Raw genomic sequence first — 24,539 nt, 5'->3', positions numbered from 1 at the left:
ACTGACCATGTCATGAATGATGTAATATGTGACATCATCAGCAGTGGATTGCGGGTGCGCGATATATAGTTAGTGCAACTAACTATATATGGAATTTCAATGGTTTTGTGTGAGTAAAATAAGGTTTTTTAAATGCTAATTCCTAACTATATATGGTCTATAACCTATGGTTTTTTCAGTGAATATATATATAGATATGTGATCAAGGTCCAGGTGGGACCGAAACGCGTCATGGCGACTTTGATGCAGGGTGTTTTGAAATAAACGGCACGAAGAACTTTGGGTCCGCGTGTTCATCCTTTTTCTACTTGCATGAGAAAGGTCTGGGTAAAGTACGATTATATATATATATATATATATATATATATATATATATATATATATTACCTACTGGCGGTCGCCAGTAGGTATATATAGTTAGGATTTTTTCCCTATGGGATTTTTGAAAATTCTATGTCTAATAACTTTGGCGTTTGTGGACGGAATTGGCTGAAATTTTCTGGAAAATGGAACATTTTGTTTCTGAGCAGCCCTTGAAAATTTGGGGGGGTTTCGTCCAGGGGGGGCCGAGAAAAAGGGGGGTCCCAAAACGTGTTTTTAACATTGAGTTTTCCATAGGGCGGTTGGCCTCACTTTTAGCCCGAACGGCTGAATGGATTTGCACGAAACTTGGCAAAATTGTAGGGACTGGTAGCCCGATGTGCCTTTTGTAGGTCTCAATATATGTGCTCCAGTGGATTTTGAGAAATTAACGTTTAAAAAAAGATATATATCTGTAACAGCGGACCGGGCAGCGCCCCGGTTCGCGGACCTTACGCGTACCGGAACTTCGCGTAGCGAAGCTGATTGGCTCTCCGGTGTCTGTCAACATTCTAAACAGTCCGGAGCGGCCGCCATCTTGTCTCTCGGTAGGATTGAGAGACAAGAGGAGGCCAAAACAAAGGGGGAAATAACCATAAGGGGGCATACTAGATCCTCCCTGACCCCCTAGGTTTAATGTGGAGGTTTTAAAAGGGCCCCGCGGGGCAAAAAAAATAAAAACATTTTTTGTTTTTTTGCGTGGGTAGCGCCCGGTCCGCGAACCGGGAAGCGTTCTGGGCAGCGTACTGCAATGAAAAATGAATGATAGACTTTTCAAATACTGTATGTTAATTGATTGTTGGTTTTGTTGATTATTTTTTAATTTTTTAATTTTTTAAGCAATTATTTATTATTGTGATTGTGTTTCAAAATGTAATAACATTTCTAACAGTTCACTGTCTGAAATGTCGTCATTTTCATTGAACATAGCTTGTAATCTATGAGGGTGTAAAATGTCCTTAATATTTTTCAAATGTTTGTTCTCTCTTTCACAGATTGAAAGTATAAAAACAAAAAGTGAGTAAGTTAACGACAATTATAAGGTAAATGTTTTGTACTCTTTTTGTTACATTTCTATCACATTCACCTACTATTAGTTCCACTGCTTCATTTCTTTAACCCTCAGTTTCCTGCCTTTGCTACTTTCCTCATTCCTTTCTCTATTACCTACTTACTCAACTCCTTCCACTCTTTTTCTCAGTCCCTCTCTTCTCATAGTTCCTCACTCTTGTTCACTCACTCCGTCTCTATTACTCTCACTGTCTCTGACTGATCACTCTTTCACTACTTGTTCATTATGCTTTCTCTGTGTAGTTGAAGCACACTAAGGGGCATATTATGAACACAGCCAATAAAATTATTGCTCTTTTTATTGGCAGAAAACTGGTGCAAAAGTGGTTTTAGTGGCAGTTTTCTGCCGCAAAAGCAGCTTTAGCGACACATTTCTGCCAATAAAAGCTGCAAAACTTTTATTGCATATGTTGATGATATGGCTCTATGTTACTTACATTTCTTTGCTGTTTCAATTAATCTTTTTCTGTTATTTTTTGTTTTCTGTTTTCTATTTTTTCTCTCTGTTATTCTTCATGTTTTAATCTTATTTTGAACATTCACTCACATTCTCCAAGAAACTCTTCTTTGTTAATGTTATACTCTCTTTTTTTTTCTTTCACTTCGTTATCTATTTTGTTTTTCACAATTATACCCTCTTCCGTCTTTTCTTCGGTAAATAGATCTATTAAACAGTATCTCTTCTTTAGTCCCTATAGCTGTCTTTCTTTTAACATCACTCTCTGTTTACTTTCCTTATACTTACTCTATTTTTTATTTTTTTTTGGTTAGCTCCCGGTCCGCGTACCGGGAAGCTAACCGGGAAGCGAACCAAAAGAAATAGAGCTTGCCAGAGTGCTAAACATTCTAGCAATTTTTTAATAACGGGGAGGTAGTTCTGAAAAGAACTTTTTTTTTTATATTTTTGTTGTTTTATATTTTTTTTTTCTTTTTTGAACATTATTTGTTTTTTTTGTATTTTTTGAACACTTATTTGTTTTTTTTGTTTTTTTTCAAAGGGAAAGAACAGAAAGAGGCATTGAAAAAGGCTCAACAGGAGCAAAAAAAAAATTTAAAACTTGCTGCGTTTGGAGCATCGGTGTTTCTCGAAAGCCAAATTAATTAATTTCAGACTCATGTTTGCGCATGAAATTAAAGTGCCACAATATAAGCATGTCAGCTTCATATGGACAAAATTTTTTTGAATATTTGGCACTGTTTCGTTGGCCTCTCCAAATGTGAGAGAGATATCAGTAGATGTTCTTGTCACCGAAGTTGGGGGGTTCTGTTGTAGTTCACGCATCTCTGCACGACTATAGTTGTTTGGATGCCACCTCTGCATATGTCGGTGCATCGTGTGATTTCCATAACTGTATTTTTTATTAGTGCCCCGGGATAACTTTTCTTGGCAGATAAGGCACGTAGCATAGCGTGCATTGACTTTTTTCTCTCCTGGTGGAATGGAAAAAAATTGCCAGATAAAGCTAACTTTGCGATGAGATACCCGGGGTAACTCTTTGACAAATCGTGGTCCCTCTTCTTCCTCTCCGTCTTGTTCTTCCTCTTCCTCCTCTGTGTCTCCAATAAACTGTGCAGGTGGTCCTCTCTTCCTATGAGGAGATGGTGGTGGTGGTGGTGGGGGTGCAGAAGCTGAAGCTACTATTGAAGCCATTTTTTAATCAGAGCAAATGATCAGGTCTTCCTTTCTCAAAGTTGAAAGTCAGAGTGAGAAAAAAGGTGGGGGCTTTCATCATTTGGGAAAAAAAATAGTTCTAAACCAATGAAAAGTGTTATTTTTAGGTCACCTGACCTAGCCTTACATCATTATGAAACCAAAAGTGAAATGAACCAATGAAAAGTTTTATTAACAAGTCACATGACCTCTCACGCTCATGTTACGCGCTGCGGAACGCGCCCCGGTTAGCTTCCGGGTCGCTGCGCTTCGCGCCTCGGTCCGCGCCCCGGGGCACTTCCGGGTGCGCTAACGCGGTACGTCACAAGACGCATTACGCGGCAACGCGATACGTCGCGCTTTCGCGACGCGCCGCGGATCGCTTCCGGGGAGCTGCGTTTCGCGCCTCGGTCCGCGCCCCAGGGCACTTCCGGGTGCGCTAACGCGGTACGTCACAAGACGCATTACGCGGCAACGCGATACCGTCACTATGTTGATTTCTTACCGGTTCGCGGACCGGGTCGCGGCATCAATTTGAGCTAACGGAAAGCTTTCCGGTTCGCGGACCGGGAGCGAAACAAAAAAATATATTTAAAAAAAATTATTAATAAACATATAAAATATATTTTTGGATTTAAAGAAGAATACATTTTACAGCTATAGATATTAGCTTTTAAAAAACCAATGAAATTCACTGAAAAAAACCATAGGTTATAGACCATATATAGTTAGGAATTAGCATTTACAAAACCTTGAAAATTCACTGAAAAAACCATAGGTTATAGACCATATACAGTTAGGAATTAGCATTTAAAAAACCTTATTTTACTCACACAAAACCAATGAAATTCCATATATAGTTAGTTGTACTAACTATATATCGCGCACCCGCAATCCACTGCTGATCATGTCACATATTACATCATTCATGACATGGTCAGTGACATCACTGATGACATCACTGATGACATCTCAAATGACATCACTGATGACATGACTGATAACAACATCCAGTGATTTTTTGTTTCTGTAAAGTTTAAATATGTCTTACATATTGAAGAATGAGTGGATGTGTAAGTGTCTGGACGAAGGATTTAGTAGGTGCATGACTGACTGTATGACTGAGTGATTAAATGTGTCTCACTGAGTGCATGGGTTAGTGACTAAACTGTCTTAATTTGTGCATCATTATGTCTGTTGTTCTGTAAACTGCTGCATGTGTTGATCAGTAGCTATATGATTAACTATATGGGTTATTGATTGATTGTCCAAGTATTTGTATAGGAGACTGAGTGTGTGTGTGGCTGGCTGGGAGGTGTGTGACTCTGTGCAGATCAATGTGTACTTGTATCAATGATTGTATAAGAAAGTAAGTATGTGTTAGTATATGTTTGAAAATGTAAGGTGCTCTATGTTTAACTGTATAGACAAGAAAATGGAAGTGTGATTGATTCTTTACAGGACTGACTAGGTGTGTGAGTAACTCCATGGATGAGTGGCAGAGTGTAAGTGTCTGTATGGGTGTATGAGTGCATATGATAGTGTTGTAAAGATGAGTGATTGTATGTATGAATGATTGTATGGGTGAATGAGTGAATGTGTGTGTAGACGTAGGAATCAGTGAGTACGTATGTAGTAACTAGTATTGGTGTGTCAATGGTTTCAAAAATTATACTCTGTATTTAACACTGGGTGAAACAGAGGTTATATTAAAACGTGAGGAGATGCATTGTATTGTCACATGAATGATATCATCAGTGATGTGGTCATTGATGTCAAATGAGATGTCATCAGTGATCTCATCAGTGATGTCATTTGAGATGTCATCAGTGATGTCATCAGTGATGTCACTGACCATGTCATGAATGATGTAATATGTGACATGATCAGCAGTGGATTGCGGGTGCGCGATATATAGTTAGTACAACTAACTATATATGGAATTTCATTGGTTTTGTGTGAGTAAAATAAGGTTTTTTAAGTGCTAATTCCTAACTATATATGGTCTATAACCTATGGTTTTTTCAGTGAATTTTCAAGGTTTTGTAAATGCTAATTCCTAACTATATATGGTCTATAACCTATGGTTTTTGCAGTGAATATATATATATATATATATTACCTACTGGCGGTCGCCAGTAGGTATATATAGTTAGGATTTTTTCTCTATGGGTTTTTTGAAAATTCTATGTCTAATAACTTTGGCGTTTGTGGACGGAATCGGCTGAAATTTTCAGGAAAATGGCACATTTTGTTTCTGAGCAGCCCTTGAAAATTTGGGGGGGGTTCGTCCAGTGGGGGCCGAGAAAAAAGGGGGGTCCCAAAACGTGTTTTTAACATTGAGTTTTCCATAGGGCGGTTGGCCTCACTTTTAGCCCGAACGGCTGAATGGATTTGCACGAAACTTGGCAAAATTGTAGGGACTGGTAGCCCGATGTGCCTTTTGTAGGTCTCAATATATGTGCTCCAGTGGATTTTGAGAAATTAACGTTTAAAAAAAGATATATATCTGTAACAGCGGACCGGTTAGCGCTCTGGTTCGCGGACTTTTCGCGCAACGGAGCTTTGTGAAGCGAAGCTGATTGGTTCTCCGGCGTCTGTCAACATTCCAAACAGTCCGTAGCGGCCGCCATCTTGTCTCTCGGTAGGATCGAGAGACAAGAGGAGGTCAAAACAAAGGGGGAAATAACTATAAGGGGGCATAGTAGATCCTCGCTGACCCCCTAGGTTTGATGTGGAGGTTTTAAAAGGGCCCCGCGGGGCAAAAAAAAATAATAATAATAATAATCGAACGGCTGAATGGATTTGCACGAAACTTGGCAAAATTGTAGGGACTGGTAGCCCGATGTGCCTTTGCTAGGTCTCAATATATGTGCTTCAGTGGATTTTGAGAAATTAACGTTCAAAAAAAGATATATATCTGTAACAGCGCACCGCTTCGCGTACTTTTCGCGTTACGGAGCTTTGCGAAGCGAAGCTGATTGGCTCTCCGGTGTCTGTAAACATTCCAAACAGTACGTAGCGGCCGCCATCTTGTCTCTCGGTAGGATCGAGAGACAAGAGGAGGCCAAAGCGAAGGGGCAAATGACCATAAGGGGGCATAGTAGATCCTCGCTGACCCCCTAGGTTTGATGTGGAGGTTTTAAAAGGGCCCCGCGGGGCAAAAAAAAAAATAATAATAATAATCGAACGGCTGATGACCATAAGGGGGCATAGTAGATCCTCGCTGACCCCCTAGGTTTGATGTGGAGGTTTTAAAAGGGCCCCGCGGGGCAAAAAAAAATAATAATAATAATAATCGAACGGCTGAATGGATTTGCACGAAACTTGGTAAAATATTAGGGACTGGTAGCCCGATGTGCCTTTGCTATGTCTCAATATATGTGCTTCAGTGCATTTTGAGAAATTAACGTTCAAAAACAAGATATATATCTGTAACAGCGCTCCGCTTCGCGGAGATAAAATTATATGTGTATTACCTAGCTGTTGCTAACACCAGTTAGCGACGGCTAGTAGGAGATAGCGACCATCTTGGGTCCCACTTTGCATGTGAGTGATATTTATCACTAATGACATGCAAAGTGGGCATGCCAAGATGTTAGCGACTGGAAACAGTCGCTAACATCGCTATCTCCTATTATCAACTTTTGGAAATATTCGAGATAAGCGCGAATATCTCCAAAAAGTAACAGCTGCCCTGAGCAGTTCTTAGCCATGTTATCCAATGGGAGGTGGATAACATGGCTAAGAGCATTAGCTCGGTAATGCATGAATATCGCGGAGTTTTCAGCGACATTAATGCATTGCGCTCGTTTTTTATCGTATTTGCGATAAACCTTGATAATAGCAAGGTTTATCTGCGATAATTTCTGACGGTAAAAAAATCTTTGCAATGCATCGTTAGGGATAAATATCGCTTAACTTTGGTAATATGCCCCAACGTCTGTTAACGTTCGATTCGAAGGAAATCAGGAATTGTTGAAAAACATTGTGTGCGCCATCTTGTCTTTTTTCAAATGCCACACTTTTGTCGTGCACGGCAGCCATTTTAGATGCCTTGACCAGATCCACTCTGTGAACGCTGTCGATCCTTAGCATGGCTCCCCACCCTCGCAAGCATCTCCCCCAGGCAGTGGTCACCCCCGCTCTCTGTTTTATGCATGGGTAATAAACCTCCCCCCATCTGCGCTGTTCTTCCCTGAGAATCACACCCTGTGCCCGCCCGACACCTCCCTTTCGCCCTATTCACTACCGCACCCTCTGACACTCCTTTTCCTCTGTGTCCGATTGTCCAGGCCGGTCCTAGGCTATCAGCTAGCCCTGCAGATGTAGTTTATGGCCACAGCTGTAAAGAATCACCCGTCTTCAAAGGAGTTATAGTAGATCAAGGCCCACACTCGATGAGATCCGTCACAGCAGAAGCGTTGCTATTATCTGAAAACCATTCTGTATTGTGATTGGGGAGGGGACCGAGCGTGAAGCGGAAGATTCCAGGGATGACTCTTTGTACATCAAAGTTTTTACAATTATGTGTCACATTAAAAATATATAGCACTCCGACAAAGTAGTAAGATTATAAAACTTTAATAATTTATAAATATATACAAGAAAACAAAAATAGTAATAACATATAAACATTTTTAGAGAAAAACAACGAAGTAGCGGTCGGCTGTGCGAATAGTCCCAACGCAGCACAACGTCCAGATTTCCGGCGTGGGGCGTCGCGGGGGGTGGGTGATCAGTAGCAAACTGTTGTGCGAATAGTTCCAAGGCAGCAGAACGCGCCGAAATCTAGATGACACAAAAGTGATGTCTAGTAAGTTGCCACCCAGCAAATAACGGCGTGGGGCGTCGCGGGGGGTGGGTCATCAGTAGCAAACTGTTGTGCGAATAGTTCCAAGGCAGCAGAACGATGGCACCAAGGTGATGTCCAGTAAGTTGCCGCACTGGTTTTGGTATCCTACAATGCTGCTCCGAATAACGGCGTGGAGCGCCCCGGGGGAGGCGGCGTGAACGGGCCTCTCCAGGTGGAGTCTCGTCTGTTGTAGTGGGGCGCCCCTTTACCGTTTCAGTTGCCATTCCGTCCGCTTTTGGTCCACTGTGTCAAAATCCGCCATTCAGCTGAGTTGCGCCCACTCTTGCGGTGCAGCGATAGGCGGCTGCCACAGGACTCTCAAAATGGCGGCAGGCTCTTTCCTTTTTGGGCCTGGTCCACTGAAATGGCCCTGGGACACCTTGGAAATCGGACGCTTGTCTGCTAGGTCTTGGACCCCATTCTCGAAAGCGTCCCCTCCGCCTTGAGAATTCATCAAAAGTTTTGGGGGCCCCGACTCCTGCAGGCTTCTGGTGGGGAGCGGCTGCCATGATTGCTCGCGGAATGACCACGACGGAGCTACGAGATGGTGGTGCTCTCATGGTGACGCCAGCTTCAGTCTGAAACATCCAGAAACAAGGTGGGGCTTTCATCGTTTGGGGGAAAAAAAAAGTTTTCATCCAATGAAAAGTGTTATTTTTAGGTCATATGATCAAGCCTTCCATCATTAGGAAACCAAAAGTAAAATGAACCAATGAAAAGTTTTATAAACAAGTCACATGACCTGTTATGCTGCATAGGGTATAAAATGCGGAGAAAATACGTTGGCACGTGAGGCGGCGTCAGTAGCGGACCGATGTGCGAATAGGCCGAAGGCAATACAACGCGCCAAGATCCGGATGGCATCGAGGTGGTGTCATAGTTGAGAGTTCTGAGCAGCGGTTGTAACACTGTCTGAAGCTTATTTGCAGCTGCTGCAGCTTCACTACGCGCCAAGATCCGGATGGCACCGAGGTGGTGTGTAGGAAGTTGCCGCACTGGTGTGGCCATCCTACAATGCTGAAAGTCGGCGTGGGGCGCCCCGTTGGCCTGTGAGTTTGCGTCAGTATCGGACCGATGTGCGAATAGGCCGAAGGCAGCACAACGCGCCAAGATCCGGATGGCACCGAGGTGGTGTCTAGTAAGTTGTCGCACTTCTGTGGCCATCCTACAATGTTGAAAGTCGGCGTGGGGCGCCCCGTTGGCCTGTGAGATGGTGTCAGTAGCGGACTGATGTGTGAATGGGGCCAAAGGCAGCGCAACAATATTTTCTACGATATTTCCGGTGTAGAAGAGACCACAAGGCGCTGAGATGCCAAGATCCGGATGGCACCGAGGTGGTGTGTAGCAAGTTGCCGCACTGGTGTGGCCATCCTACAATGCTGAAAGTCGGCGTGGGGCGCCCCGTTGGCCTGTGAGATGGCGTCAGTAGCGGACCGATGTGCGAATAGGCCGAAGGCAGCACAACAATATTTTCTGACTGACACCACAAGGCGCTGAGATGCCAAGATCCGGATGGCACCGAGGTGATGTCTAAGTTGCGGACTGATGTGCGAATGGGGCCAAAGGCAGCGTAACAATATTTTTTGTATGGAAGATACCACTAGGCGTTGAGATGCCAAGATTCGGATGGCACTGAGGTGATGTCTAGCAAGTTGGTGTGGTCATCCTACAATGCTGAAACTCGGCGTGGGTCACCCCATTAGCCTGTGAGATGGCGTCAGTAGCGGACCGATGTGCGAATAGGCCGAAGGCAGCACAACGCGCCAAGATCCGGATGTCACCGTGGTGGTTTCATAGTTGAGAGGCACTTCATCTGCAGTGGGGCGCCGAGATCCGGATGGCACCGAGGTGATGTCTAGCAAGTTGCTGTACTGGTGTGGTCATCCTACAATGCTGAAACTCGGCGTGGGTCGCCCCATTAGCCTGTGAGATGGCGTCAGTAGCGGACCGATGTGCGAATAGGCCGAAGGCAGCACAACGCGCCAAGATCCGGATGTCACCGTGGTGGTTTCATAGTTGAGAGGCACTTCATCTGCAGTGGGGCGCCGAGATCCGGATGGCACCGAGGTGATGTCTAGCAAGTTGCTGTACTGGTGTGGTCATCCTACAATGCTGAAACTCGGCGTGGGTCGCCCCATTAGCCTGTGAGATGGCGTCAGTAGCGGACCGATGTGCGAATAGGCCGAAGGCAGCACAACGCGCCAAGATCCGGATGTCACCGTGGTGGTTTCATAGTTGAGAGGCACTTCATCTGCAGTGGGGCGCCGAGATCCGGATGGCACCGAGGTGATGTCTAGCAAGTTGCTGTACTTGTGTGGTCATCCTACAATGCTGAAACTCGGCGTGGGTCGCCCCATTAGCCTGTGAGATAGCAGTTCTTTGGATTTGGGCCTGGCTCGTCTGCTGTAGTGGGGCGCCCCTTTACCGTTTCAGTTGCCATTCAGCTGAGTTTCGGCTGCTCTTCATGCTACAGCGACAGGCGGCTGCAACAGGACTCTCAAAATGGCGGCCTGTTCTTTGGATTTGGGCCTGGTCCACTAAAATGGCCCTGGGACACCTTAGAACTCGGACGCTCGATTTTTTTTTCCTTTCCTGTACATGCAAAAAAAGGTAAATGCCCGGTACGTTACACGCTTCATCTGCCACGATGAACTCTCTAGAGGAACCGAAAAAAAATATAGTTGTGGTAACTATACCATGCATCGTCATATGGAGAGGTGGCACCAATTAATTATAGTGCTGCATAAAAGAGAGATTTGGAGGAGAACCCCTGACCTGCTAGTACATTCATCAAAGAAGTGGCACTGAGAGCTTCAGAGGCAAGGGAAACGGTCCCAAATATTTAGAAGAACTTTGGAAAGATTAAAATGACATGTTTAGATTGTGGCAAATTTATTTCATGTGGACATCTGAGTGTTACTCTAATAAATACAGCATATGAACATCATCATAGTCGATGGTTGGTAGAGACATTTTGACTATATCCTGGACCTGCCCGTCCTCGCCCAAAATGGCGCCGGAATAAATGGGACTCGTAACTCCTTGTTGTGTACTGGTTGCAGAACCTTGAAATCACGAGATACGTATGCAGTTTTGAAGCACATGGCGGGCGGGGACGAGAATTGATTGAATATTTCGACATCCCTATTGATATTAAGTTCTGATGTGTTATTGATTACTGTACTGTTGAAAGTTCGAATTAACGTCACCCATGGTACTTGCCCGCAAATGTATATCTAGATAATTTTATTGTAACTGGCCCTGTCGTATTTTAATTATAAAATGTACGTCCACCGATTCCGTAACTGTTAGACACCTTAGTTCTTGCAACCTAATGGCCCGCCCGTTACGTTCCTCTACAGTGTAAATGTCTATTCATCATATACGATTACAGTTTGCTCCGTGGCCGGCCCACGTGGTTATAGGCTCGTATTTGTATAATGAAATTTTCACAATAAAGGTTTTTAAAAGAAAACATGGTAGTAGTATATACATTGGTAAAGTTTTTAATAATAGTCACTGTTTTAGAATCATTAAAAGGCAAGTGAAATAAAGCAGACCAATTACATGAAGGGTAAAAGGTATAATACGAAGGAACGCAGTAAAGATAAATGGTCAAGGGCTGTTGTGTTTTCTATTCCTGCAACATAAAGTGATCGATAAGAATCTCATATTCAGGCGTATCGGCGACTAAGACAGCAGGTCGACCCTCTTTTGCTCAACGGCTCCGTCATGGGACGAAGAAACGCTCTTTTTCTCGAAAAAAGAATATATTTTACTTGCAGGACAGTTGTAAAATTTCCGGGAAAGTACATTAGCCTGGAACATTATAACATATATTTAAGAAAAAATAATGTTCGGAAGTAATGAAAAGCGTAATTTTTAGGTCATATGACCAAGCCTTTCATCATTACAATAAGAAAAGTAAAATGAACCAATGAAAAGTTTTATTAACAAGTCACATGACTTGTTATGCTTACGTTACGCGCTGCGCGCCCCGGATGACTTCCGGATGCGCTAACGCGGCGCGTCATATGGCGCATTACGCGACAACGCAGGTACAGAATATAGTCAAAATGTCTCCACCAACCAGCGGTCGGAACACAACCCCTTTCAGCAGGCTAAATAGTTCTGTTAAATGACAACAGAAGGGACAGGCAACAAGAACCATCAGTCAAAGAGGGGAGGGCTAGTTCTTCTCTACCGGGTTACATTGGGGCGCTACCGGAACTGATCGAATTGGTAGTCTACAGTGTTTCTGGATGTTTCAGACTGAAGCTGGGGTTAGCATGAGAGCAGCACCATTTCGTAGCTCCGTCGTGGTCATTCCGCAACCAATCATGGCAGCCGTTCTTTATCGTTATTTTGGGCGGGGTGGGTGGCGGAGCAGAGCTGTTTTGCAGCCATCATTGTGTGGAGTTCAGTTCATCTCACTAGTTTTGTATTTGTCATGAGGGGTTGTTCCTAATGTTTCTATTTTAGCGAGGTCAAAAAGAGATCCCATTAGTGGCCTACTGATTTTGCTCGATTCCTTTTCTTTTTTTTTACACGATTTTTCGTTATCTGCAAAGACTAAACAGAGTATTGCGACTCTGTGTTTGTTTGTAAATAGAGAATGAACCAAAGAGAACTAATTCTAAAACAGTAAATACTTGGATAACAATGAATCAAATGGAGAGAGAAGCAGGCACGACGGATTACAATGGGGGCAAAGACCTGCGTTAACTACCTTTCACTATCTGCAAAGAGAGAGTACTCCTAATAGAAATGAGGGGGGGGGGCACCATTCAAAGCAGATCAGTGTGCATAAACACGAAAATGTTTTCACTTACCACGTACTTGACATTCGACAGCTTATGATATTTGCTATTAAAAAACCATTGAAATTCACTGAAAAAACCATAGGTTATAGACCATATATAGTTAGGAATTAGCATTTACAAAACCTTGAAAATTCACTGAAAAAACCATAGGTTATAGACCATATATAGTTAGGAATTAGCATTTAAAAAACCTTATTTTACTCACACAAAACCATTGAAATTCCATATATAGTTAGTTGCACTAACTATATATCGCGCACCTGCAATCCACTGCTGATGATGTCACATATTACATCATTCATGACATGGTCAGTGACATCACTGATGACATCACTGATGACATCTCAAATGACATCACTGATGACATCACTGATGACAACATCCAGTGACTGTATGTTTCTGTAAAGTTAAAATGTGTCTTACATATTGAAGAATGAGTGGAAGTATAAGTGTCTGGACAAAGGATTTAGTAGGTGCATGACTGAATGCATGAGTGAGTGATTAAATGTGTCTCACTGAGTGCATGGGTTAGTGACTAAAGTGTCTTAATTTGTGCATCATTATGTCTGTTGTTCTGTAAACTGCTGCATGTTTTGATCAGTAGCTATATGATTAACTATATGGGTTACTGATTGATTGTCCAAGTATTTGTATGGGAGACTGAGTGTGTGTGTGGCTGGCTGGGAGGTGTGTGACTCTGTGCAGATCAATGTGTACTTGTATCAATGATTGTATAACAAGGTAAGTATGTGTTAGTATATGTTTGAAAATGTAAGGTGCTCTATGTTTAACTGTATAGACAAGAAAATGGAAGTGTCATTGATTCTTTACAGGACTGACTAGGTGTGTGAGTAACTCCATGGATGAGTGGCAGACTGTGAGTGTCTGTATAGGTGTATGAGTGCATATGATAGTGTTGTAAAGATGAGTGATTGTATGTATGAATGATAGTATGGGTGAATGAGTGAAGGTGTGTGTAGACGTAGGAATCAGTGAGTGCGTATGTAGTAACTAGTATTGGTGTGTCAATGGTTTCAAAAATTATATTCTGTATTTAACACTGGGTGAAACAGAGGTTATATTAAAATGTGAGGAGATGCATTGTATTGTCACATGAATGATATCATCAGTGATGTGGTCATTGATGTCAAATGAGATGTCATCAGTGATGTCATCAGTGATGTCATTTGAGATGTCATCAGTGATGTCATCAGTGATGTCACTGACCATGTCATGAATGATGTAATATGTGACATCATCAGCAGTGGATTGCAGGTGCGCGATATATAGTTAGTGCAACTAACTATATATGGAATTTCAATGGTTTTGTGTGAGTAAAATAAGGTTTTTTAAATGCTAATTCCTAACTATATATGGTCTATAACCTATGGTTTTTTCAGTGAATATATATATATATATATATATATATATATATATATATATATATATATATATATATATATATATATATATATATATATTCACTGAAAAAACCATAGGTTATAGACCATATATAGTTAGGAATTAGCATTTACTAAACCTTATTTTACTCACACAAAACCATTGAAATTCCATATATAGTTAGTTGCACTAACTATATATCGCGCACCCGCAATCCACTGCTGATGATGTCACATATTACATCATTCATGACATGGTCAGTGACATCACTGATGACATCACTGATGACATCTCAAATGACATCACTGATGACATCACTGATAACAACATCCAGTGATTTTTTGTTTCTATAAAGTTTAAATATGTCTTACATATTGAAGAATGAGTGGATGTGTAAGTGTCTGGACGAAGGATTTAGTAGGTGCATGACTGACTGTATGAGTGAGTGATTAAATGTGTCTCACTGACTGCATGGGTTAGTGACTAAACTGTCTTAATTTGTGCATCATTATGTCTGTTGTTCTGTAAACTGCTGCATGTGTTGATCAGTAGCTATATGAGTAACTATATGGGTTATTGATTGATTGCCCAAGTATTTGTATGGGAGACTGAGTGTGTGTGTGGCTAGCTGGGAGGTGTGTGACTCTGTGCAGATCAATCTGTACTTGTATCAATGATTGTATAAGAAGGTAAGTATGTGTTAGTATATGTTTGAAAATGTAAGGTGCTCTATGTTTAACTGTATAGACAAGAAAATGGAAGTGTCATTGATTCTTTACAGGACTGACTAGGTGTGTGAGTAACTCCATGGATGCGTGGCAGACTGTGAGTGTCTGTATAGGTGTATGAGTGCATATGATAGTGTTGTAAAGATGAGTGATTGTATGTATGAATGATTGTATGGGTGAATGAGTGAAGGTGTGTGTAGACGTAGCAATCAGTGAGTGCGTATGTAGTAACTAGTATTGGTGTGTCAATGGTTTCAAAAATTATACTCTCTTTTTAACACTGGTTAAACAGAGGTTATATTAAAATGTGAGGAGATGCATTGTATTGTCACATGAATGATATCATCAGTGATGTGGTCATTGATGTCAAATGAGATGTCATCAGTGATGTCATCAGTGATGTCATTTGAGATGTCATCAGTGATGTCATCAGTGATGTCACTGACCATGTCATGAATGATGTAATATGTGACATCATCAGCAGTGGATTGCGGGTGCGCGATATATAGTTAGTGCAACTAACTATATATGGAATTTCAATGGTTTTGTGTGAGTAAAATAAGGTTTAGTAAATGCTAATTCCTAACTATATATGGTCTATAACCTATGGTTTTTTCAGTGAATTTTCAAGGTTTTGTAAATGCTAATTCCTAACTATATATGGTCTATAACCTATGGTTTTTTCAGTGAATTTCATTGGTTTTTTAACAGCTAATATCTGTAGCTGTAAAATTTATTCTTCTTTAAATCCAAAAATATATTTTATATGTTTATGAATAATTATTTTTTTAAATATTTTTTTTTCTTCGTTCCCGCTTCGCGAATCGGGAACCTTACAGTAAAAAAATGTTCAGAAAAATAAAAAAAAAAGTTATTTTCAGAACTACCTCCCCGTTATTAAAAAATTGGTACAATATTTGGAACTGTGCCAACCTCTATTTCTCTTAGTTCGCTTCCTAGTTCGCTCGCTGGTACGCGAACTGGTAGCGAACCAAACTAAAAACAGTAAGTATAAGGGAAGGAAACACACACTTATGTTAAAAGAAAGACAGCTATAGGGGAGTAAACTAGAGATACTATTACCCATAATCCACTACTGATGATGTCACATATTACATCATTCATGACATGCTCAGTGACATCATCAGCAGAGGATTGCGGGTTTTTTGGCAACATGCCTTATCGACGGTTTAATAACGCTGCCTTTTGCTTTATATAAGTTTTCAAATTGTATGAAATATATACCAATAGGTCTTTATGAACCTTTAGGTAGTGCTTTTGTTCATGAGGTCTGGTCGCTTCCATACACATACAGATGTTTCAAAGATGATCAAGAAGTTTATCTGAATGGAGAGGAATGCACTGAGACGCCAGATCATTCACTAATGTGTAGGCACATACAGTTACACGATTCATGCAACAAACACCGACCAAATATGGCTTGCGTGATGCAAGGCACGCCAGTTCCTGCTATCATCCCCACGTTCAAGTTGTTGGAAAATGGTAGTTATTTGATGCTCAATAATGAAGATTGTTCTGAGTTAATTAAAAGTATTCCTTTTATCGTAACAGTAAGTGAACGGGTTATTTGCTGCAGAAATGTTCTATTTCCTCCCACACATGAACATAGGGAGTTTTCAATCTGGCCACAAATACCAACCTTGGGACACGTTTCAACGGCATGACAAGAATAAGAGCTCTTTTGTCTCAGAGAGAGGTGGCCTTGAGTTCGGCCCGTGAAACTTTCGTACTTCACATAGCGAACACCCGTACACAGGTTTGCCTTTCAATTTCAGCAACATGTTTCCGACTATCTTTAACGCATCCTCCACAAAATCCCTGGCACACTTTTTTAAAGTTGTTACCAGTGGTCTCGTGACTTCATTTGAGAAAATCTTTGGAGTCATCCCTGCTCCCTTTCATTCCATTTTCTCCACTCTGGTTCGTGGATTGCATTTTTACTTGCATTACCAGCGGACGCTCTTGTGCTTTTTTACATTTTTAAATATGGATGTCCCTCCTATGCAACCTCCGACCCTGCAGCTGCTGACACTGTTCCGCAATCGCATGCTAGAATATTATGGCACAATGCCGTTGGCGATATTAAGCACGGCATATGGATTATCTTTTCGGTTCTCCTACTTCACCTGTGTCCAGCCTGTATTTCACTGCCTGACCTGTGATTTCGATTGGGCCATTGATTTGTGTCTCTGCAGACCGGTTTCTCCTGACGTCGACTTTAATCAGCTGATGACTCCTATCATTACTCACGAGTTGATTTGTCCTGGCGAAAGGATTATGGCTGTGGCATTGATGCATGGACTACTTGGTCCCTGGAATTTACTGGCGGCAGCACAGTCTTTCTTGGAACACAGCTTTCTTGAAAACCCACCGAGCTGTCCTCTGATGGTGATAGAGGATCCGGTGCTGGGAGAGCACGTATGTTCTTTTCCGCTTTTAAATTGGATGGCTGAACTGTTTTCGGATGAAGACGGTGACTTCCTGTTGGAGGCTGTTGCAGCTTATTTTGCATACACACTTATGTCATAGACCTTTTTCATGTTTCATATGCTGAGTACTAGCATTTCATTGACAATTCATTGACTTAATTGTCAAGTTTTTATTATTTACCTTGCCTATTGGCTTAAGACTCGATAAAGTACTTGGCTGTTTTATTTTTCTTTAGCATTGAATTTTCCTAGTTTTTAATGCTTTACCTTGCGGACCGTCCACATATAAACTTGCAATCTGCTCTCATGAGATGGCACTTCTATTATCTTATTCAGTTCGTTTCCGGATCATGAGGAGGTGTCATCTAGGTCCTGGATATCTTTACACCGTGTTAAGTTAGCATGGGCTCATTACCGGTTTAAACGCCATTTTTCCTTTTTTGCAACTTCTGCACACGACATTTAGTTGTTGCTTTAGCTTTCCACCTAGTAGTTCATCGTGGTTTACATGAGAATAATATGTTATTGGTCTACTATCTGCTTTACTTGTTAAACTATATCTGTACAGCGAGTGCAAAAGTTTCAAGAACAACACGGTACAGAATTGTTATGAGGTCTGATCTCCACGACTTCATACTCATAACATAAGTGCAACTTCTGCCAATTCTGGGCATGAGGCGGGTTTTATATTGCTTTGCCGAACACACATACACAACAGTTGATGCGGTTCACATGAAGAGAGAGCTGGTGTATGCTGATGTGATTCCTTCAAATCTAAGACACTAAAGTATGGGCACGCCCTAAACCAACACAAAGAGACCTTCTTAGCAAATAATATAATATGTGTATTAGGGAGGGTGAGATATAAGCAGCCGCGGGCCGTGGAGGGAGTTACGGTGAGGCAGGGAGGCGGGGAGGGGGAGAAGCAGGGTGGAGCCCTCTCTACCTTGCCCCTCCCCCTCCCCGCCTCCCTGCCCCACCGTAACTCCCTCCACGGCCCGCGGCTGCTTATAAGTGTTGCTAACTCTTATTCATTTACAGCATGTTAACATACTGTCACCATTCGCTTTTTATGTACTAGTAACTATGCTGGTAATTTTGCTACTGATAATATGTGTACTTGTATTCTCCACCCTGCTTCTCCCCCTCCCCGCCTCCCTGCCTCACCGTAACTCCCTCCACGGCCCGCGGCTGCTTATAAGTGTTGCTAACTCTTATTCATTTACAGCATGTTAACATACTATCACCATTCACTTTTTATGTACTAGTAACTATGCTGGTAATTTTGCTACTGATAATATGTGTACTTTTATTATCTAAGGTACTACGCCTGAGAAGACGGCATTAGTAAATAAACATTTCAAATACACATGTGTTCTTCTTAACTCCATGTTCTGGTTTCTAAGAAATATATAACGACCGACTGTTCATGAGTTCCACGTATCCTGAGGTACTATAAGTTCATATTCTGGATTGTCTAAACATTGAGAGTTTGTTATATCCAATGTGACACTGTACCTAGCTTGCTAAGGGGTTTTTGATTACTAAGGTGAGTTTTGGGACACCCTAATTCGCCGAGGTTCCAATCCTCTGTCCACAGTTCTGTGTGAGAACAGAAACCCTGCGACAGGGGCACCCCCGACCCTTGCTGGACCTTCATCACACTTGCGATACAACTCCAGCAATGCGCCACCTTTACGGCACAGATACATCACGCATCTGTGCTGTTTTTGCCCCGTGATGCGCCGCATTGTAAATGCAGCACACCATAGGTGACGGAACAGCGGCACAGAATGACTAACACATCCCTGGTGATGCGCCAGTCATCATAAATCTATCCCTATGCTTCTTATCTTGTTAGAGATGAACCGCCATATGTATCATCAAAGTTATTTGCATTTCCTAAATAGCGAACTTTAAGGAATAAATAGCGATTCTTTACCATTCCTAGTTTGCGATGAGCTATTTGCTAATTAGCCGAATGTAGCCCAATGAAGCCCAATGTAGCCCAATGTAGCCCAAAGATGGCCGCCAGACACACAAAAAAACAAATGTAGCCCAAATATCAGCCAGATGTAGCCCAACTATAGCCCAGTGACAGAATGACCAATCAGCTTCGCAAACCTCCGTTACGCGAAGCGGAGCGCTGTTACAGATATATATCTTTTTTTGAACGTTAATTTCTCAAAATCCACTGGAGCACATATATTGAGACCTAGCAAAGGCACATCGGGCTACCAGTCCCTAATATTTTGCCAAGTTTCGTGCAAATCCATTCAGCCGTTCAATTATTATTTTTATTATTTTTTTTTGCCCCGCGGGGCCCTTTTAAAACCTCCACATCAAACCTAGGGGGTCAGCGAGGATCTACTATGCCCCCTTATAGTTATTTCCCCCTTTGTTTTGACCTCCTCTTGTCTCTCGATCCTACCGAGAGACAAGATGGCGGCCGCTACGGACTGTTTGGAATGTTGACAGACGCCGGAGAACCAATCAGCTTCGCTTCACAAAGCTCCGTTGCGCGAAAAGTACGCGTCCTGGGACGCTGCCCGGTCCGCTGTTACAGATATATATCTTTTTTTAAACGTTAATTTCTCAAAATCCACTGGAGCACATATATTGAGACCTACAAAAGGCACATCGGGCTACCAGTCCCTACAATTTTGCCAAGTTTCGTGCAAATCCATTCAGCCGTTCGGGCTAAAAGTGAGGCCAACCGCCCTATGGAAAACTCAATGTTAAAAACACGTTTTGGGACCCCCCTTTTTTCTCGACCCCCCCTGGACGAAACCCCCCCCAATTTTCAGGGGCTGCTCAGAAACAAAATGTGCCATTTTCCTGAAAATTTCAGCCAATTCCGTCCACAAACGCCAAAGTTATTAGACATAGAATTTTCAAAAATCCCATAGAGAAAAAATCCTAACTATATATACCTACTGGCGACCGCCAGTAGGTAATATATATATATATTCACAGAAAAAACCATAGGTTATAGACCATATATAGTTAGGAATTAGCATTTACAAAACCTTGAAAATTCACTGAAAAAACCATAGGTTATAGACCATATATAGTTAGGAATTAGCATTTAGAAAACCTTATTTTACTCACACAAAACCATTGAAATTCCATATATAGTTAGTTGCACTAACTATATATCGCGCACCCGCAATCCACTGCTGATGATGTCACATATTACATCATTCATGACATGGTCAGTGACATCACTGATGACATCACTGATGACATCTCAAATGACATCACTGATGACATCACTGATGACATCTCATTTGACATTACTGATCACATCACTGATGACATCATTCATGTGATGATACAATGAACCTCTTCAGACTCTAATATAACCTTAGATACACTCAGTGTAAACAGACACTCACAGACTGTCACTCATCCATGGAGTTACTCACACACCTAGTCAGTCTTGCAAAGAATCAATCACACCTCGATTTCCTCAACTATATAGTTATACACACCTTACTTATTGGAACATATAATAACACATATTTACTCTGTTATACAATCCCTGATACAAGTTCACAATAATCCATACAGCCACTCACACATTCACTGGCTCTTATGCACAGTTATTTATATATGTCAACTATCACATGTACTGTGTTTTACATATGTACTTACTTTGACATGTAGCACTGAGATATCCATTCACTCACCAATACACTCATGCACACAGTCAACCGCCCATACAGATGTTTCCACATGCACTTTTGAACCCATACATCTAGTGAATCAACTGCTCACACATCTATGCACAGAGTCATACACCTCCCAGACACCCACACACACACTCAGTCTCCCATAGAAATACTTGGGCAACCAATTAATAACACATATAGCCTCTCGTATAGCTAATGATCAACACATGCAGCAGTTTACATCACAACAGACATAATGATGCACAAATTAAGACAGTTTAGTCACTAACCCATGCATTCAGTGAGACACATTTAATCACTCACTCATACAGTCAGTCACGCACCTACTAAATCCTTCATCCAGACACTTATACATCCACTCATTCTTCAATATCTAAGACATATTTTAACTTTACAGAAACATACAGTCACTGGATGTTGTCATCAGTGATGTCATTTGAGATGTCATCAGTGATGTCATCAGTGATGTCACTGACCATGTCATGAATGATGTAATATGTGACATCATCAGCAGTGGATTGCGGGTGCGCGATATATAGTTAGTGCAACTAACTATATATGGAATTTCAATGGTTTTGTGTGAGTAAAATAAGGTTTTCTAAATGCTAATTCCTAACTATATATGGTCTATAACCTATGGTTTTTTCAGTGAATTTTCAAGGTTTTGTAAATGCTAATTCCTAACTATATATGGTCTATAACCTATGGTTTTTTCTGTGAATTTCATTGGTTTTTTAACAGCTAATATCTGTAGCTGTAAAATGTATTCTTCTTTAAATCCAAAAATATATTTTATATGTTTATGAATAATTTTTTTTTAAATATTTTTTTTTCTTCGTTCCCGCTTCGCGAATCGGGAAGCTTCCCGTTAGCTGACCTTGATGCCGCGAAATAGACCGCGAGCCGGTAAACGTTTCTTTACCGCAAGTGCCGCGTTAGAAAACAACATCGTGACGCCTCCCGTCCGCATGACGTTCCACGTTGTCGCGTGATACGTCATATGACGTGCTACGTTAGCGAACTGGTACGCGAAGCGAGTGCCAAAGCGCAGGTTTCTGGAAGCAAACCGGGAGGCCCTGCAAAGCGCTTAACGTAAACACAGCAAGTCATGTGACTTGGTAATAACACTTTTCATTGGTTCATTTCACTTTTGGTTTCCTAATGATGTAAGACTAGGTCATATAATCTAAAATGAACACTTTTGATTGGTTGAGAACTCTTGTTTTTCCCAAATGATGAAAATCCCTCCTTCTTTCCTCACTCTGACTTTCATCATTGTGAGAGAAAGACCCTTTGTGATCACTGAGCAATGGCTTCTTTAGTAGCTTCAGCTGGTGCTTCCCCACCACCTCCACCACCTCCAAGGAAGAGAGGACCACCTGCTCAAGTTGTAATTCAACAAGAAGAAGAAGAAGAGGAACAGGAGGACGAGCACGAAGAGAGGCAGTTTTTGCCTGAGCAGCCCAAGACGTCTCACCGGAAAGAAAACTTCATTTGGCAATTTTTTAAAATTCCCAAAGGTCAGAAAAAAGTAAATGCAAGATACGTAACTTGCCTTATATGTCAAGATAGACTGTCCAGAGGGACCGACAAAAAATACAGTTTCGGAAACTACACAATGCATCGCCATATGACTAGGTGGCATCCTAACAACTACAGTGCTGCACAGTTTCGGAACGACCTAGATAATCTCCCTATTATGGCCAGAAGATCTGTTGTACCGGAAGTAACGGGACCAGAGGGCAGGGAGATGGTGCCAAATATACAAATGAGATTTGGTGAAGTAAAACACACCTGCGTATGTTGCGATGGATTCATTTCCTACGGAGAAAGAAGCATCACTCTGATCAACAGAGCTATTGACTATCATATGCAAGTTTGTCCGAAACGCCCAAAATAATAAATACTTCTTTTTTTTGTTTTGTTGCTCCTGTTGAGCCCTTTACAATGAATCGTTTTCATTGCCCCCTCCAAGAAAAACCCCAAAAAATATAAAACTGTTCCGAAAAATTCAAAAACATTAAAAAAATGTTCAGAAAAATAAAAAAAAAAGTTCTTTTCAGAACTACCTCCCCGTTATTAAAAAATTGGTACAATATTTGGAACTGTGCCAACCTCTATTTCTCTTAGTTCGCTTCCTAGTTCGCTCGCTGGTACGCGAACTGGAAGCGAACCAAAAACAGTAAGTATAAGGGAAGGAAACACACACTTATGTTAAAAGAAAGACAGCTATAGGGGAGTAAACTAGAGATACTATTACCCATAATCCACTACTGATGATGTCACATATTACATCATTCATGACATGCTCAGTGACATCATCAGCAGAGGATTGCGGGTTTTTTGGCAACATGCCTTATCCACGGTTTAATAACGCTGCCTTTTGCTTTATATAAGTTTTCAAATTGTATGAAATATATACCAATAGGTCTTTATGAACCTTTAGGTAGTGCTTTTGTTCATGAGGTCTGGTCGCTTCCATACACATACAGATGTTTCAAAGATGATCAAGAAGTTTATCTGAATGGAGAGGAATGCACTGAGACGCCAGATCATTCACTAATGTGTAGGCACATACAGTTACACGATTCATGCAACAAACACCGACCAAATATGGCTTGCGTGTTGCAAGGCACGCCAGTTCCTGCTATCATCCCCACGTTCAAGTTGTTGGAAAATGGTAGTTATTTGATGCTCAATAATGAAGATTGTTCTGAGTTAATTAAAAGTATTCCTTTTATCGTAACAGTAAGTGAACGGGTTATTTGCTGCAGAAATGTTCTATTTCCTCCCACACATGAACATAGGGAGTTTTCAATCTGGCCACAAATACCAACCTTGGGACACGTTTCAACGGCATGACAAGAATAAGAGCTCTTTTGTCTCAGAGAGAGGTGGCCTTGAGTTCGGCCCGTGAAACTTTCGTACTTCACATAGCGAACACCCGTACACAGCTTTGCCTTTCAATTTCAGCAACATGTTTCCGACTATCTTTAACGCATCCTCCACAAAATCCCTGGCACACTTTTTTAAAGTTGTTACCAGTGGTCTCGTGACTTCATTTGAGAAAATCTTTGGAGTCATCCCTGCTCCCTTTCATTCCATTTTCTCCACTCTGGTTCGTGGATTGCATTTTTACTTGCATTACCAGCGGACGCTCTTGTGCTTTTTTACATTTTTAAATATGGATGTCCCTCCTATGCAACCTCCGACCCTGCAGCTGCTGACACTGTTCCGCAATCGCATGCTAGAATATTATGGCACAATGCCGTTGGCGATATTAAGCACGGCATATGGATTATCTTTTCGGTTCTCCTACTTCACCTGTGTCCAGCCTGTATTTCACTGCCTGACCTGTGATTTCGATTGGGCCATTGATTTGTGTCTCTGCGGACCGGTTTCTCCTGACGTCGACTTTAATCAGCTGATGACTCCTATCATTACTCACGAGTTGGTTTGTCCTGGCGAAAGGATTATGGCTGTGGCATTGATGCATGGACTACTT

Source organism: Lissotriton helveticus, chromosome 6, assembly GCF_964261635.1.
Source record: "Lissotriton helveticus chromosome 6, aLisHel1.1, whole genome shotgun sequence".
Lineage (NCBI taxonomy): Eukaryota > Metazoa > Chordata > Amphibia > Caudata > Salamandridae > Lissotriton > Lissotriton helveticus.
The sequence above is the reverse complement of the archived record's forward strand: the minus strand, read 5'-3'. Positions refer to the sequence as shown.